The sequence below is a fragment of the Pezoporus wallicus genome, unplaced genomic scaffold (genome assembly GCF_028554395.1).
Source record: "Pezoporus wallicus isolate ANWC-B61680 ecotype Strahan unplaced genomic scaffold, APGP_CSIRO_Pwel_v1 contig_2025, whole genome shotgun sequence".
In the NCBI taxonomy this organism is placed as follows: Eukaryota; Metazoa; Chordata; class Aves; order Psittaciformes; family Psittacidae; genus Pezoporus; species Pezoporus wallicus.
In genome coordinates this window covers 1,382,051-1,399,299 of record NW_026640253.1, presented here as the reverse complement: position 1 = coordinate 1,399,299, position 17,249 = coordinate 1,382,051, and the positions used below count along the sequence as shown (strand labels likewise).

The 17,249-nt window shown below is 36.8% G+C and overlaps 1 protein-coding gene across 19 annotated transcripts in view; it reads right to left on the bottom strand.

The window, feature by feature from the left end:
- The window catches only part of SOX6 (SRY-box transcription factor 6), a 371,657-nt gene that overhangs the window by 98,975 nt on the left and 255,433 nt on the right, over positions 1-17,249 (bottom strand). The gene's annotated exons all lie outside the window — the stretch shown is intronic.

The following is a 17,249-nucleotide window of genomic DNA, read 5'->3' as shown; positions in this document are numbered from 1 at the left end:
AATTGTGTCTGTTAAATCCACATGTTAATTTCCTAGTTTCTTAGTTTATGCTTCGTGTGTTTCAGAGACAGTGGCTAGGATCACAAATAGTTCTTATCCATCATTGCTTAGCCCCAGAAGTACCCAAGGGTTTGACTATGATTTTTCTGATTAGTAGTTAAGCAAACATACAATGGTTTATATATCAAAGCCAGTAAATGTAGGAAGAAATTGGGCTTTTAGGCAGAAAAAAAAAAAATTCCCTCATCCTATCATAAATCGGTGGCATTAAATACTATTAAAAAGTTAAAGTACACTTCAAGCAATTTTTTTTTTTCATTTAATTCCTAAAAAACTTTTTTTGGTCAAATCCCATATGGTGACCTATGACATTGTTTAAATAGTGCCAAATTTTCTTGTCATATCCCCATTACTTTCACAACCACTGATGCAGTGCAGAAATGCTACTGTGTGTGTCTATGAGGGTTAATTTACCAACAACTCTTCTCCTGGGAAAGCTGCAAGATGTAGGTTAATAAAGGTCAAGCAAAAAATAAACACTTTACAGTATTTTTTGAATCCATTTCTCAGGAAAATCAACTTATAATGAAAAGGTCTTTGTGCAATTACTGCTATGGCACTGGGGCGTGAAAGAAACTAGCTTTGAGCAGTTATTTCTCTCATTTTAGCTGAGGTAAGCCTGGCTGTGTGTTTTAGGATATGAGTTAAACTTTGTTAGATTGAAGTTGATCCCATGTGCCCAGCACAGGCATTTACCTCTGATAAAATGGTCCTCGTTTTGCTGTGCGGTGTTCCTTTACACTGCCTCTACAGGAGTACAGCAAATGAAAACCACAGGCTTTGTCTGATAGAAACAACTGTAGGATATATCTTAAGGAATTCAATACAATAGAATTTACGATAATTTTCAGTAGTTCATATCTACAGTTTAACCAAATGGGCATGTGGCTTAAGAAATATCTCTTTCGGTCACCATGCACAGAAAATATTTCCCTGGGGTTGCAAAGGTACATGACACAGACATAATAACACAAGACGCAGAAGAGATCAGGTGAACACATGCATGAGTACATGGTGAATACATACCCATAGCAATACTGTGCACTGTAGTGTCTTAAAAATAATTTGAAATATGTAAGAACCAAATCCAGTGGTTGTTTCCCAATGCAATCCTGTAGAGTTGGATCCACTCCATCATATCCAAAAAGTTTGGTTTATTTTTTTAAAACCCTCTCAAATAAAAACAATTCTGTAAGTGTGGAGAATTGCCACTGTATGTTCTGGAAATCTGCTATTCTTCCTTGAAATACTACTCTGAATGCTGGATCAGGTCTTCAGCCTATATAAATCAGTGTAACTTTGGCTAAAGGTGGCTTACATTTAAAGTGTAAGTTTGAGTTTACACTTCAGAGAGTTATACAGACTGAAAAAAAAACTACTGAATGGGAACCATTCCCTCCCATGGGTCTTCCCTCTGGCACATGTTAAATACTATTCCTAGGTAAATTTTATTTTCACACAGAATTATTATATACATAGGTGTTGATTTTCAGCACAGGTCAACTGAAAAGCACAAATAAACATTTGTGAGTGTACAGGTGTCACTGAATTAGTGAAGATATAAAATGAATACCAAAAAAAAACCCCAGCAGACACCTAATTTTTCACTTTTTCCTGAGGGTTCTAATATTAATATTGGTATCAGTATTATTTTGATTTTACTGAGGTGGGGAGAAGTTGGGAGGAGGGGTTGGTAGGTTTATTTCATAAAATCAGCTACATGCTCAGAAATTTTAATTGCTGAGATGTTTCTGAGGTCCTTCTGTAAACCAAGACTGCAGCAGATGCCTGAGAAACACTCTGACTGTCTCTTCTCATTCATAAAAATAGCGTATTGTTGGATTGGCACTTTCCCCTTTTGTTTCCTCTGTGCTAAGTTGTTGATGATGCCATTTTTTGCCATCTGCCCCAGAGCTTCATTAAAGATACATGAATGGACTAACTGGGCTGCTATCTTTCGAGGAACAGGTGCTATTGTTTGTCCCTGAAGACTTGCACTAAAGATCTCACTCAGAATACTTGAGAAAGAGCATCTGCAGCAGTCAGTCAGAGAGTAACTTGGCAACTTGGCAGAGCCCATACTATGGGCTAATATGCAAACAGTGTCACTCAGGGGGACTCATTTTCTCTTTCATGAAGATTTTTTTTTTTTTTTGGGATGGGCAGTATATGTTTGGTTTTAAACAATTCTGCCCGTCTATATCCTTAACAGAACTGAACAAATCCTCGAGGAAACCTGAGTATATTCTTTCCAAAATTCAGTTCTGCAACCTCTAGTAAAATCATCTCCTTATACAAGGCTACCTCAGAAAATTAATCTTCGATTCTATACAACAAGCTCAGGTTTAACTGTGTTAAACATGAGAAGCCACCAAGATCAGGGAACTCTTAAACACAGTGTACCATTCCTTTAACATCCCATCACAACTCTGACAGCCCTTGGGAACTGATTACAGCACTTCCTTGTCTGAGATCTAAGTCAGGAAGCAACTTTAGAGCAAATCAGTCCTGATTAGTTCAAGAAGCAACTTCCAATTTGATTCTCCCTGAAATAATAAAAGCCAGTGGCCTGTTTGATAAGCTGGGCAAATCTGCAGTGCTTTGTCCCACAGTCATGTGAATGCTAATCGCAAGAGTTGGCTGGACAATCCTCCTTTTTAAAACGTCATTGATGGTTAGTGCTGTGCATGGAAAATGGAAGCTAAAGTGATATGTCATACAAAAATAATGCTCTGAATGAAAATGATTTGCCACTTTTGAGGCACACAGGGACACAGCACATTTAGTGAGACAGAGAAGGAGGAAGGCTTCTGTTGTTAAAAAACAAAACAGCCTCTGCAACAACTAATATTGCAGCTAGAGGGTAAAGGCATTCAGAGGAAAGGATGGCAGCAGTGCAAGCAAAAAGGCAGCTCACACACTTCTTAGCTGGGAGGATCACAGGTTTCAGGAGCAGAAGTAAATCCTACCTTATAATGGGGCATGAATCCCTCACAAACTTTTCAAGATCAAACCTGAAAAGTTTCCTCTGTGTTGCATGATTTATTTCAGTAGTGGGGAGAATTAAGTGCCATCTTTTTGAGAGACAGTAAGCACAGTCTTTATGATATTTTATCCCTTCCTTAAAGCTTTTTTTTTTTTTTTTTTAATTACAATAAAATCTCTGGGGCCTGTTTTCAACTTGTAGAAATCTTAAGATTTCTATTGAGTGTAACAGACTACTCCAACACGTTAACTTACTGAATGAATTTTTTTAATTCCTTTAGCATAATATCTACAGTGCCTTTTGTCCTTGTGATGTTGCAGCCTCTCTGAGAGCCTAATTCATTCTCAGGCAGGTTTAAACTTTTCACAGTTTAAACATGAATTTCTACATAAGATTTTTTAACTTCTTGAATAACTGGTATAGCCAGACTACAACTTTAACCTGTGTAAGCAGTCATTAAGCTTTTAATTTCCATAGTTAAAAATGTGTTTGAAATTGTCTACTCTCACTTAGAAACCACATTGTAATAGACAAGGTTCCCAGGTGTCATGGAAATGGCATTGTATTAAGTAAGAATGTGCATTTTCAGAATGCCCAAAATATTTGCCCATATCATAGAACATATGAATGGCTATAACTGATAGCTTAACAGGTTACATTTTAGGTTGATCCATTTTAAAAGTCTAAATATCACTGAAAGCAGTGTGTGTGCCCCCAGTAATATTAGGGCAAGTTTTCAAATACCCTGCACATTATATATATTTACTTCATCTGCATTTTAAATAGTCTGTATACAATGCATGGCACTATTATTTTTATATCACCATTGGAATTTTATTTATCTCAATAACTAGTCTTGGGTTTTGTTGTTCTTTGTAAGAGGAGAAATATAAGAAGTTGTGTTAATTTGAAGTTTAAGTAATTTTTGTGACTGCAAGAAAGCAAACGCCATGTTGCATAAAGAAGGGATGACTTTAAGAAAACACATACATGTGAAAGTCAGTGGGATCACTTAAATGCTTAAAAGCAGCTATATGCTAAGAGTTTTGCAGGTTTGGGCTGAAATCTGCTCCCCAGCTCTGCCAATGCTGTAATGAACTTGTGGCATGACTGAGGCCTTTTCTGGTCCCCAAAAATGATCTATTTGGAAAAACTGCAGGAGGATTGTACAGAAAAAAATAAAAGGGTCTCTTTGGTTGTAATTGAATGGTCTGGCTGTTTTATTTGTGCTGTTCTGATGAAGCAAAGTGGCTGTAAAGGCTGGGTTAACTGACCAGCTCAGTTATAAAGGATCTGGTTACTTTGCTTGTGAGTGGTAACAGGGCCCTTGATCTGAACTCAGAAACATAACTGATGAACTCTCAAGGCTTTGAATTAATGCACCATCAATGCCTAACGTTCTCTAATGTAGAGATAATATGTGAGAGTGGACTGAGATGCTTAAGTGAGAAATCCCTTCCAGCATAAATAATCCCACGGAAGAAACCCTGACTCTGTGTGAGGATTAATGGCGATGAAGAAAGGTGGGCTCCAGCAGACCAAAAGGAATCACCCATGCACTGCATTGTAGCTAAGACACTGAAAATCACGTTGACATAGCTTCCATATTGAAAATTATTCAAAGACTACTTTCTGCTCCTGTTAGCAATATAGAATCACTGTAGCTATATCTATATAGGGAGGTATATTATGTCCTAATTTATCTGCCATCTAATTATCTACAGTCTAATTGAAAAATATTTCCTTTCAGTGAAAGTACATGAGCCACAAAGAAAATGTCTGCCAATAAGATCCCAGGGGAAGTTTTGGCAAACAAACTATAAAAAAGATACCAAAGACTTGCAAAGTGAGAATATTTCATACGGGAAATACTATGAAAAATATGTAGACCACTACTGAATTTGTAAAGGGATTGTAACTGCTATTTTATTTCTTTTGCCCTATCATTTTTTTCTGTTTGTCCAGTGCTTCAGCATGATTTGGAGATTTAAGTCTACTGCAGAGGCCACAACATTAATGTAAAAATTGCAGACATGACCATAAAGCAAAAATGGTCATCCTTATTTTTTATTTTTTTCTTCTTCAGTACTTTGAAACTTTAAATGAACTAAGCTTAAATTACTTGTACTTGGGAAATAAAGAAGGGACTAACAGAAAAATACTACCAACCACACTGAAACCAGAATAGTTTTAAACACTAGTTCTCGTTTCATTTCTATTAGCTTCTCATTGCATTTTCCTGTTTTCATCTAGCTCTTTGACTACCTGGAAATACAGAATTCAACTAAAGATGATCTCATGAAGTTAAGAGTATGATAAATGGTAATTAAATCTATTTAAATTGTCTGTATTTTAAGAAACTCTCACTAGGAGGGATGAAGAACATCTCTGCTATAGAGAAATAAATAAAACATGTTATGCAAAAGTGAATTTATAGTTCATTTGGAATTAGAGATCTACCACCTTTTCAATCCATACAAATGCATAATCTTGTCAATTAAATATTATTGTTAAGGTCTAGTAGTATGTTAAAATCACTTTAAAGTGCAAGTAAGGAAAATTCATGTGTGTTTATTACTCCTTAAGGGTCTTTTAGTGGGTATTTTATTCAGATTTGTGCTGTAAAATCTGCATAAACTCAGCATATTGTTATCCCCATGTGTGCATTTGTTTGGTTAAAGCATAACAGCAAATCTCTGTTTCTGCAACTTCTGGAAAAGTCAAGAGAACTAAAACAGCCCTAATTTTAATCAGATACAAACAGTTATCTCTACAGAAGTGAAGAGTTGACTATTATGCAAATTGTCACAGTTAGTGGTCACCAAGCCATCACAGAAGACTGAGCAAGTCAATTATTTCAGATATTTCCAAAGACTAGTGAAGATGTATGTTTCTCATTTTCACCTTGTCTTATTCATGCCAAAGTAAGAAAAATATTGCAGCCTAATGATACTTGTTGATATTTTATATGTGGAAGCTCCATTACTTCAACTTAAATCTAAATATAAATTATGTCAGAAAATCATTAGCTTAAGTTTTTATGGTGATATCAAAATGTGCAAGGGTTTTGGAGTACATTGAAATTTGGATGGAAAAATTTAGAGCAAGAGATGCTTTAAAATTTGCATTTCATATTGGTGCTTTCAAGCAGAGTTTCCCCTCTAATCCTTTCAAGACAGAGTTCTTTTTTTGAATAGTAGGCATCACTACTTACTAACGAGACATTGTGCCAGTAGAAGGGCTTGCAATATACAGTATAAAAAGTCACCTAACACAACAACACTGATGATTGCTAAAGGAAGAATTGTCTTTCACTTTAAAGAATACCTCCAGGAGAACTGGGAACAAAACCAGAAGCATCTTTCAATGCTTCTGATCAAAACTGCTTCTGCCCAATAGAGGTAAAAAAGGTACAATGAAAGAATAGGTTGGGTTTTCCATTATATTAAACAAATAGGAATATATCTGAAATCACTCATGCTAACAGATGTTCTGCCATTTACTTCACTGTGGGGCATGCTCTGTTGCAAAATCAGAATGAGGCAGCTTTTGAGCAAGTTTATGCCACTGCCACACAGTTTAGCCCTTGAACACTTGTATTCTGGCAGGACACAAGGGTGGAGATGAGTCACACTTGTGGAAAGGAAACACGTTTCCCATCCCACCCAGTCCTATGGGCCTGATTTCTTCAGGCATTTACTCCTCTGCGAATTTACCCTTCGTTTTTATAGATTCAAGCGCTGATATTTTTTCACAAGCCTAAATGGATAATAAGGACTAAGTGAAAGGAGGTATTCACATCTAGTAAGAATATTTTTGCTTCTGTACACTTTTGAAAGACATCTAATGCAGAATAGTAACCTAGATAATTTCCAGAAATTGCATGATGTTTATGGAGTGTCTAGATAGAAACACAAAGGATTATCAAAGGCAATTATTTGGAGAACTAGTTTAATGCAGAAAACTCCTGTGTCTAGAGCTCAAAGTCAAATCAGAGTACTGACTGCATGCAAAAATTTGTTTCATCTCTTCCTAGGACTCCTCAGATATTTACATGATCTGACCATCTTTACCCAGAAACAGCTCCAAGAAACAGGTGTGTTCACACAGTATGAGTGAGGTATACAGTAATTATTACATATTTGAGAGTAAGCAACAGAGTTTCTAAGCTTCAGTGACATACATAGAGCCTGCTTCCCTCCTGCATCATGTCTGGCTCGGATCAGTTGTATTGGTTCCTCAACTTTCTATAACATTTATGATTCATCTATAAAAACATTTTGAAAGACAAAATCATTAAAGCTAAAATAAAAGCCAGGAAACCAGGAACCTCATATTTAAAGTAAGCATTAGGTTTTTCCTATGCAACTTTGAGTGTTAAAATTCCAGTAACAGCTACACTTCAGGCATAAAGCTACACTGCTGTGCTGCCTTTTCTACAGAACATCCTGATAATCAAAAAGGAATGCCAGTCTTCCCATTCTCTGGCTTTCCCTGAATTGTCAGAACTCCAGTGTTATTTTAAAGCACACTTTCAGCTTGTGAATAGATCCTTGCTATGAATCCTATGATCACTCACGTTAGAGTGACGCTGCTTTCAAAGTTGGGACATTTTCTTCAGTTGCTCATGATAATCAGTGGGAGTCAATTGCACAAAGCCGTGAGGCAGTTCCCCTTCTCTCTGCCTGCCAAACCTGCACTGGAAGGCTAGCTCCTCTGCAACCCAACCGAGCTGGAACTGGTGTGATGAAATGCCCGCGCAAATCTACATAGAATTACGGGGCAATAACAATGGCCCTTTGTCCAGCTGTGGCTGCTCCCCCTCTGCAGAAAGGCCTTATCTGCTCAGGAAATGCCTGCTTTAACTGACAGGTAGGAGATTAAATCTACAGCTGCCGAAACACAATCTCCACTCTGTTAGATAGGCTTTCATTGAAAAGCACTACAAACGCATAATTTGTTTATGTTGTACCAGCAATCTTTGACAAAGCAGACTGTCTAGCTGAGACAAATGTGGTTAAACCCATTTATTGTATTATTCCTGCTACACAGAACAAGCTCTTAAAACGTAGAAACTAGACAAGGCACAAAGCTCTAGCTGTCTAAAGAAATCAAGAATAGATGACTTCTTGTTACACTAGTCCCCTTTACACAGAGTAGCATGTTCCCTCCTGGAAAACATCCACTGTGATTTCTTTCTTTTCTTTTTTCCCTCTCCCCTCCACTGCCCCTTTTTATTTTAAAATGGGTGGTTCAATGACGTTTATGTTTCAAGGTTTTAAAGTTTCTTTTGTTTCCTCTAGCATCAATAGATATAAAATAACTAAGTCAGTCAAAGGATGCCTTCAGATTAAAGAAACAAGGGAATATTTTTGAAAGACTAAATGGACTTCTTAAAGAATAATTTTCCAGACACACTGTCTGGTCTTCCTGACTTAATGCACACTCAAACAGAAGTTTTGCCTGACTAATGAATACTGGACTGACACCCCCCCCCACCCCTTCTCTCTGTTTTTTAATCATCAATCACATATTTCTCAAAACATTACTTCATTTTTCTTACACCTTCTGCCTTATTTTAAAATAATATTCCTGGATGTTTATTTCAAATGAAAGGCACGGGGAACTGATGAATTAAGTGTTTATAAATCTGAATTTTCAGTTTGAAAACAACCCTTTTCATAACACAAAGCCTTCATAAGAAAAAAATTGTCTTTTAGCCCTAGTTTCTTCTGGTACTCCTGGTAAACTCGCCTACAAGAACTAACTGGCTACTGTACGCTTAATATGAGAAGGGCAATCTTCATCTCTCAGGAAGGAAGCCTCAGAAACTCCACTTACTTCAGTGGAGCAGGACACACTCCCAAGAATGGAGTGTGGTCCATGCCAATCTCTGCTTTCTATACTTAAGGCTCCCTTCTCTGGCTGATTTGCATATGCAACTCCAATTAATGTTACTGGGAGTAGTGTACACATAGAGATGTGCTTAGCGACTGGCATATTAAAACATCCCTTCACTCTGATGAAATTTAATAAATGAGTTTTCCCAGTGTTATTACTATAGATGCTCAATAAGGAAGATCTTGTAAATCACAGAATTGTTGCTGTAATGGTTAACCGTAATTAAAAAAGAAAGAAATAGGAAGAGTAGTCAACATCTTAATGTTTTATCATTCACATTACTTCTATAACCTTCTTGCCTCTCCTGGGGCATTCTCTCACATACCCTTTTGCAGCATATTGGTTTCCGTATTATTTTATTTAACCTTAATCACAGCATTCAGCTCTGGATTTGAGAGGAAGCTGTACAGAGCTACCATACAAGCTGCCACTCAGAACATTCAGTTTGGCATAAAATTAAAAAAAGTATGCAATAAACTGGCTGAATCCATAGGGAATCCCTCAAACAGCATGGATAATGAGGGGAATCCATAACAGACATAAACAAACCCAGAAAGATGTCTGGGGCCAACATCATTATGTAAGATATATGCCCAAGATGTATGGGCATACGTTTGAATGTTCAAACTCAGCCTGTATTAGATTGATTGAATCTCAGCATGGGGTTCAGTTAATAAACAAACCTTGCCTTTGGAAAATATTTGGGACTGAAATCAATGTATTATAGCCAGGCATCTACTACATGTGGCACTAAGATGCCTTTCCCTACCTTAAAGCTTTGTTAAAACAGGATGAAAATTTGAAATCCATACTGTCAGAGGAACAGATACAATTTTCAGGTTAAGTGGCATCACTTTGAATTCAATTGTTATCCACAGACTATTTCAGTGTATGCACCAGGGGCATATAAATAGAATTCACATTAAAAATTAGAGACCAGTTTGAATCTTTGGGCTTTGATTCACACTTCCCATGTTTTTTAAACATGTTACCCATACTCTTATAAAGGATACAACAACAATGCTAGCAAATCTTTTCGGTAATTATTAATTTCACTGTAGAATAACTTCTTTGCTATGCTTGGCTTGTTAAAAAAATGCATTTTGCTCACCTCAGGGTACACCATTAGCCTGCATATTTGCCTTTTTTTCCAGCTTTTGTTTAAAAATTCTTCTTAAACCTGTATATTAATCACAGCTCAAAGAGTGAAAGAATTTGCAGGAGTCGCTGAAGAGCTACTTTTTTTCCAAAGTAGGAACTAGTTAGTGCTGACACTTTTTACATACATTGAAATAGGAATGAAACAGGCTTAGAGGAATGGGAAAAAAAAAAAAGTAAAGGTAAGGATAAGGGCTGACTTGGTGGCACAGAGTCCCACATATCAGTCGAACATAAGAACATCTTGCAAAGCTGTGAGCCACAATGGTATGCCCAGTTTACAGCCAGATCCAGAAAGCAAGGTACCTTTGTCATAATATTTGTCATTTGGTCAGGTAATAAGAAAACAAGAGAAGGAACTCTGCAAAAATGCTTACCCAAATAGACTTCCAAAAGCAAAGAAGGCAAAAATCTTCTTTCAATAGCTCTATTTAGTCTTACATCTGTGTTTACCTGTAACCCGCTGCACTTCATTCTGAAGTTCAGCTTTAGGGTTTAAATGTATAGGAAACAATAACACAGTATATCAGCATACGTATTTGTAGCATCTTAGTTCTTCTGCAGTACGTCCCCATGTGGACAATGCTTAAGTGCATTGAAGATTCCTTTATGGAAACTTGTTTATTCACTAGAAGGAAATTATTCTTAGAAAGTATGCCCTACGGAAGTTAGTGTGTTGCACAAGCCATTACAGAATCACACATCTTAACAACCAGAAACCTTCCTAGTAGTTTCCTATTCCACTTTCTTAAAGTGAAAGTGAATGTTGCCTTCTCTATACATATATAAATACATAAGTGTATGGATATGCTTATATATTTTATATTATAAAAAGCACATTCTACATATATACACGTGTACATATGTAAGATACAGATCTGCATACATATATGCAGAATACAGACCTATATACACACATACATATATTTTGTATTAATATTTTTCAGTATACATGCATAAATACACACACAGAGGTTTAAATATTTGTAGGATATGCTTTCCTCTTGTTTTCCAAATCTCTCACTTGGGATTTCGGAGTTCTTAGACCCACCTGGCTCTACAACTTGCTTGCTGCACTCCAGGATAGTCACCATTTTTTGGACACACAAAACCTATGTTTTAAATTCTTTACTCTGGGAAGACCTGTCTATCTGGGAAGACTTCTGTCTCTGTAAAGATATACTTTGGGCACAATATGCTTAACAGGTTCACTGCTGAGTGGAGAAGTCAGCAAGCCAGCTGGGCTAATCATAGTGATAGACAACTTCAGTAACAAAACAAAGTCATTTGGAAATCACTCTATCACTCACATCTATTATTGCTGGATTTATTTCTGTCTTTTCTATTTATCAAATATTTTTTTTTCTCCTTCACTTAATCTTTTCACTCCTCACCTTTAGTGTCCTTGCAAAACTTCTAGCATCCACTCTCACTTCATCTCTTGTGGAGGGTATTTTATATTTATAAAGGGTAGCCATCCAGCAGTAAATTTTCCTTTCTAGGCCGCAGATACCAAGAAAGTAATGCCCAAAAGTTTTCAATAAACTTCCAACGTGAGGAAGGAGACCATAGTGAAGTACATTTGGCTTTCTTGGCTTTAGGAAGGTTATTGTCACAAATGCAAGAAAAACTTAGACATAAAAGTAGTATCATATCAAGGAAATGAGACACCCACAAATATCTATTTTTTAAGATAGACACATGCAGCTGAAACAAATTAAAATACTTTTCTAAAGCACTGCTTGTGCACTCAAGGGTCTTCGGAGTAAACAATACTCCTTCCCAAACTCCCTGGTTTGTCAGCATGCTCTTGTCTCCCATTGGCTTTGCAGGTAACTAAGGTTTCAGGATGTAATTTTCCATTTCAGATTTGATGCATTTTTCAAGATAATTTTTAGGTTGGTGTTGGTTTTGGTTTCATTGTGAAAGCTCATTTAACTCCAAAACTACAGCACACAAAAATAGAAGAAAATATACCAACACAGGTTTCCTGAGATGTGAGGCGAATGGGTTGAACAGGATTAATGTGAGATTCACAGGCCAATTAATCTGTATGTTTACTTTGGACCACACTGGTACTGTATTTTTAAGCGAAATAGAGGGGATAGGTGTAGTATCGTATTTTAAGGAAAACAGAGGAAGAGATTTTGCTTGCTGTTAGGTCCATTTAATGCTTAAACAATTTAATGCTTAGACCCTGAAATCCACATCCATGTTTTTATAAATAGATGGAACATCTATGTGATATTATTACTGTGTATCTGTTTCATCTTGTGGCTGACTAGAGTAATAATTCCCACTGCATTTCCAACAGTACGTTCATCCCAGATACCACTGCCCTAGAGCTGGCTGGTGCCTGTGGTACTGGACTATTTGCAGCTTTTACAAGCAGCAGAGTGTACATCTAAGTCATCTTGGTGTACATGTTGTATTTTTTTCAGTATATGTCAGCCTGATCTCAGTTCTCTCTCCTGGAAGTCTGGACCACGTTCAAATCACTCATTCATTTTCCCTACTCACTGTCTGACCGGCTTTTGCTGTTACCAGCCGCTGCTATAACCTCTGTGCTATGCATAATAAAAATCTTTCCCATCTGAGTTGTCTGCCATGGTTACTGGAAATCTGCTCTATGGAGCATTCCCAAGAGCGGGAAAGAAAGGTATCTTTACTGTGAGTGGATAAATATCACCTTTTCTTTAAAAGGAACATCTAACCTCACTGAACCATGTCTAACAGTGGCTGCTAAGCTGCCCCCACCTCTCTGACCAAATTTATGTTAATTTGCATTTTACTCTTTCTAGTGCTGACATAATAACTCCTCACTTTTCATCCCTTACACCAAGTTAAAAAGCAAAACAAAACAAAACAGCTCCCTAATATTTCACAAAACAGCTCGCTAATATTTCACAAAACTTCCAGAAAACATAGCTAGGGAAAAAAACTATCTGATCACTGCCTACTTATGATGCTTTTCACTGAGTTTGCATGTTAATTTATTGCATGCTTTGTTTGTAAATGTGCTTCTGAAATAAATGAAGCATTTACAAATATGATTAATCTACAGATTCAGAAGCATGCAATAAAGAAACAAATTACTGAGTGCCCTTGTCCTTTTACACAGAAGCTAAAATACAACTTCCAAACATCTAAGACTGCCTAGCTTTATTTTTTCTTTAACTGATGTTTCTTCAAATGGAAGCTTTCAGCAGTCAAATTTTCTCTAAATTCCTGATTTCAGTTTCATTTATACCAGTGTAACTCAGAAGCAACTGCAACATATGTTGTAAACCAACACCAGTGTAAACACTGTGTAGAGGAGGTCAAAATAAGGCTGTTATTGTATGATTTTTAAAGTGCTCATGTAGATTAATATTCTCACCCTTTAACAGATTTAGGCACATCAGCATGAATACAGAAATGCAACAAGTTGAAGATTCAAAGTACATTTACTAGTGTGTTTTATGCCACTCACATTTTCAGCCAGACCACCCAGAGCAAAGAAAAGAAAAAGCCACAACAAAAAAAGCCTTCTGCATTGTTTGCAATAATATGGAAGGAAATTGAGTGTATATTCTCTTCTTCCTGTATTTTCCAGCTAGATTAAGCTGTTGTCTTCACAATTGCCTCCCAGCTGCTGTGACTTGTGAAAACAACAGACCCTGCTCTGTTGTCTGTAGAAAGCCTGGATTGTTATGGGTAACTTTATTGCAGGCACATGAGTGTGTTAAGACTTAAAAACACGCTCAAATGTCATGTGCACACCCAGTGACGGACAAGAATAATTATGAAAAAACAAGAATTCTATGTCTACGAAACAGTGTCAGACAAAATGGGCCATTCATTGTGTTCCTTTGGGAATGCCTGGACTCTCCAGCCAGAAAACAAAAAAGGCACTTTTTTCCTGCTGTAGGCTGAATACTTAGCTTTGCCATCTGAGCCCTAAGAAAACATGGGCCCCCTCTCTAACTACTGGCTGGCCTGCACACAGTAAAAAGTATTAATGTCCCCCTTTTTTCCAGCAGTTCCCTCTGTGTAGGCTGCGGCCAATGTAAAGTCAATGCAAAGACAAAACAGTTTGCCTAACATTAGTAAAAAAAACATAACTCTTGTACAGTCTGAAAATCCCTCTGACACACAGAGGTTTTATTCTAAGCCATATCCCCTCTATCCTTCAGCAAGTTACTGTAGGTACTGTTAATGCTTTTAGCAGGTAATAACCGTTGCCTGCTGCTCAGCTTCAAGCTTTCTAGGAGCGTACAGATGAGCCCAATTGTGTAGAATTGTTAAAAAATATTATCTGTCTGATTTACTACTGTCCCTTTTCACAATTGGTCCTCCTAATCAAAATCCATTTGCCCCTGAAAGGATTAATACAAACGAAAACATGACATGGCTTAGTTCAATATCAGGTCATTTTGATACCAGTTTTTTTCCTCACAGGTGGACTAACTCCAGTCTCATCTGAACAATGATAATTTAGTGTGAGGTGTCCCTGCCCATGGCAGGGGGTTGGAACTAGATGATCTTAAGGTCCTTTCCAACCCTAACTATTCTATGATTCTATGAAGTTATGAGCAAATAAAAAGCTTTTGTTGTTATTTTTAACCATAATTTCTATATCAGAGACCATTTGGCTAACATACCAAAGCTAAGGAATCACATTTCTCTGTATTTTCTTGGGACCCAGCATCTATCCAGCATATTCATCTAGGTGTCTGTACATCTCTAAATGAGTGTACCATACCAATGCACTATTAAATCTGAGCACCATTTTACTGAGATAGAAACAACCCACCATGACTTGGAAAATCCTTGTATGCTACTCATAAAAAGATGAGAATTATTTTTCATGAATTCAGCTCCACATCTGAATTTGGATTTGCAGGTTATTTTTAAGACATCTTGCATGGATTTTACTTTTTGCTATGCTCAAAACAGGCTAAGAAATGTGAAAACCCTAATTCTTGTCTGTTTCTGGTAAATCTGTGTGTTCGCACGGAGCAACAGAAGGAATAATGAAGGACAAATTGTACCTCCAACAATTTGTTGCTGTTTTCTTCACTAAGCCTTCTTAGTCTCAGATAAAGTAAGTAGATTGCATCTACAGCATTAAAAGGGGTTTTTAAGAATATGGTGCTTTAACTTCAGCTTCTACCCTTCTTCAGGGCACAAAACTGTCCTTTCCTATTTGCACAGCATATAAACTGTACCTAGCATAATAAGACACTGATTCTGGCTCAGGTCTCAACCAACTGTGCAAATATTAGTACTTGTAATATTGTAATAGGAGGTTATTATGGTAAATACTGGGTCATTCCAAGATATCCCGGGGGTATACATCAAAGATGAATATGCACGAGTAAATTGTCTGTCCTTTTCTAGAATCTAAAGAAGAAAGGTTTCAGATCACTTTTTGTCACTCCTAATATGAAAGTACAGGCCTACCTTCAAATATGTATTTAAATCAGAAACACAGAGTGCTATGAAATGAACCATCAGGCCATCCATGAAGTTGTTTTAACAATCCAACAACATCACCATTTCTCATTCATCCACTTAGCTTAATTTCCCTACCATCACTTTCATTGCTGAGGTTGTCTCTATTAAGCCATTTTTTGTGCATCATTAACTTTTAACCAGGCATCGATAGCTTTATTGTTTAAATTGCGTATGACTTTATTTAACGTCAGCATTTCTTCTGGCTCCTGACATGAAGTCACATTTTATAACTAATTAAATTGATCCCTGGGAAGCAAAAGCCACTAAACGGAATTATTCGTACCCAAGTGTCAATATATTAAATCAAAGAGCTAATGAGTTGGGTCACTGCTTCTTTTATCTGAAAACTACTGCAGAACAGAATTCACACTAACCTCTACTTTCTGCTTTAACAATCAATTTTATTTAAACCAATGGTAACCAATTAATAAATTTTGATATAGCTGCAAGTACTGCATTCAAGCCAGATTTTACCACTTGCACACTACGGTAAAGTCACTTTTTTAGGTGGAAAAAATTGCTCTGTTGATATAAGCTGTCTAAAAGTGTATTTTTTGAACTCCTGTGTGTAAAGAACATTAGTGCTAGGTCATAGGAATCTTCTAAAATGACCTAAAAGGTGCTTTGTAAGTAAACAGTTTTGAGAACTTTTCAGTTTTCAGCCATTTCTATTATAGGCATAAATCAAGATGAAAATTTCCCTCTTGCAACTGACAATACTGCCTAACGAAAGTGATTAAGAAATTACTAAATTTGTCATGTCAGCTTTTCCGATAGCTCTTGCAGCTGCTGAGTAATATTTTGGATGCTTTCACTATTTACATCTGGACACTACTTTTAAAATTCATCACCTAATAATTCATACCACTCACAGAATTAGTCATAGTTCGGCTTTCTTTGACAAAATGCTTGTGGATAGTTCAAGAAAGCTATCTTTACTGAAGTTGTCTTCAACTAATCTGTTTAAGTCCAGCTTGTTTAAAAATACATTCTGAAAATCTCTCACGCCTCAAAACCACATTTTACTGCTGATTTGTTTTGCTTGAGATCCAATCAACTTCTCTTATTTTATAACCTTTGGAGAGTTTCATACAGGCTAGCGCATTTCAATGCTTACTAATATTTATAAGCTATAATTATGCTTGAAGTCAAACGGTATTAAAAAGAAAAATATGAATTAAACAAAAAGGGGTTGAGTGTTATTGCCTTGCTTTGCTTGAGTGGGGAAACAAGCATGGGTGGGAACACAACTTTGTGCAGCAGCACACTGAAATCACAACCTGGAGCCAACTCCTGCAAGCATGCAAGGAGGCAGAGGACAGAATAAAGAGTCTTGACTGACTCAAACAGCTAATTTCCTGATGCAGCTTGCCATACACATAAAGAGATCAGAAAAGAGGGTAAAATAACACTTTCTCTCATTCATTCACCCTCTTCCCTACAGCAAATAGGAGCAAGACTGTAACTGAGTCACCACCAGCTCCTTAATGTACATCTAGGGCTGCACCCCTTATGCAAAACCAACTGTAAAATTATAAACTGGTTTAAAATAAATACTTGAGCAATCATTGAAAGCAAGGCTGTGTTTCTTCACTTTAAACTAATGGTTATTTTAACACATAATGATGAATTAAAAATAGGATGG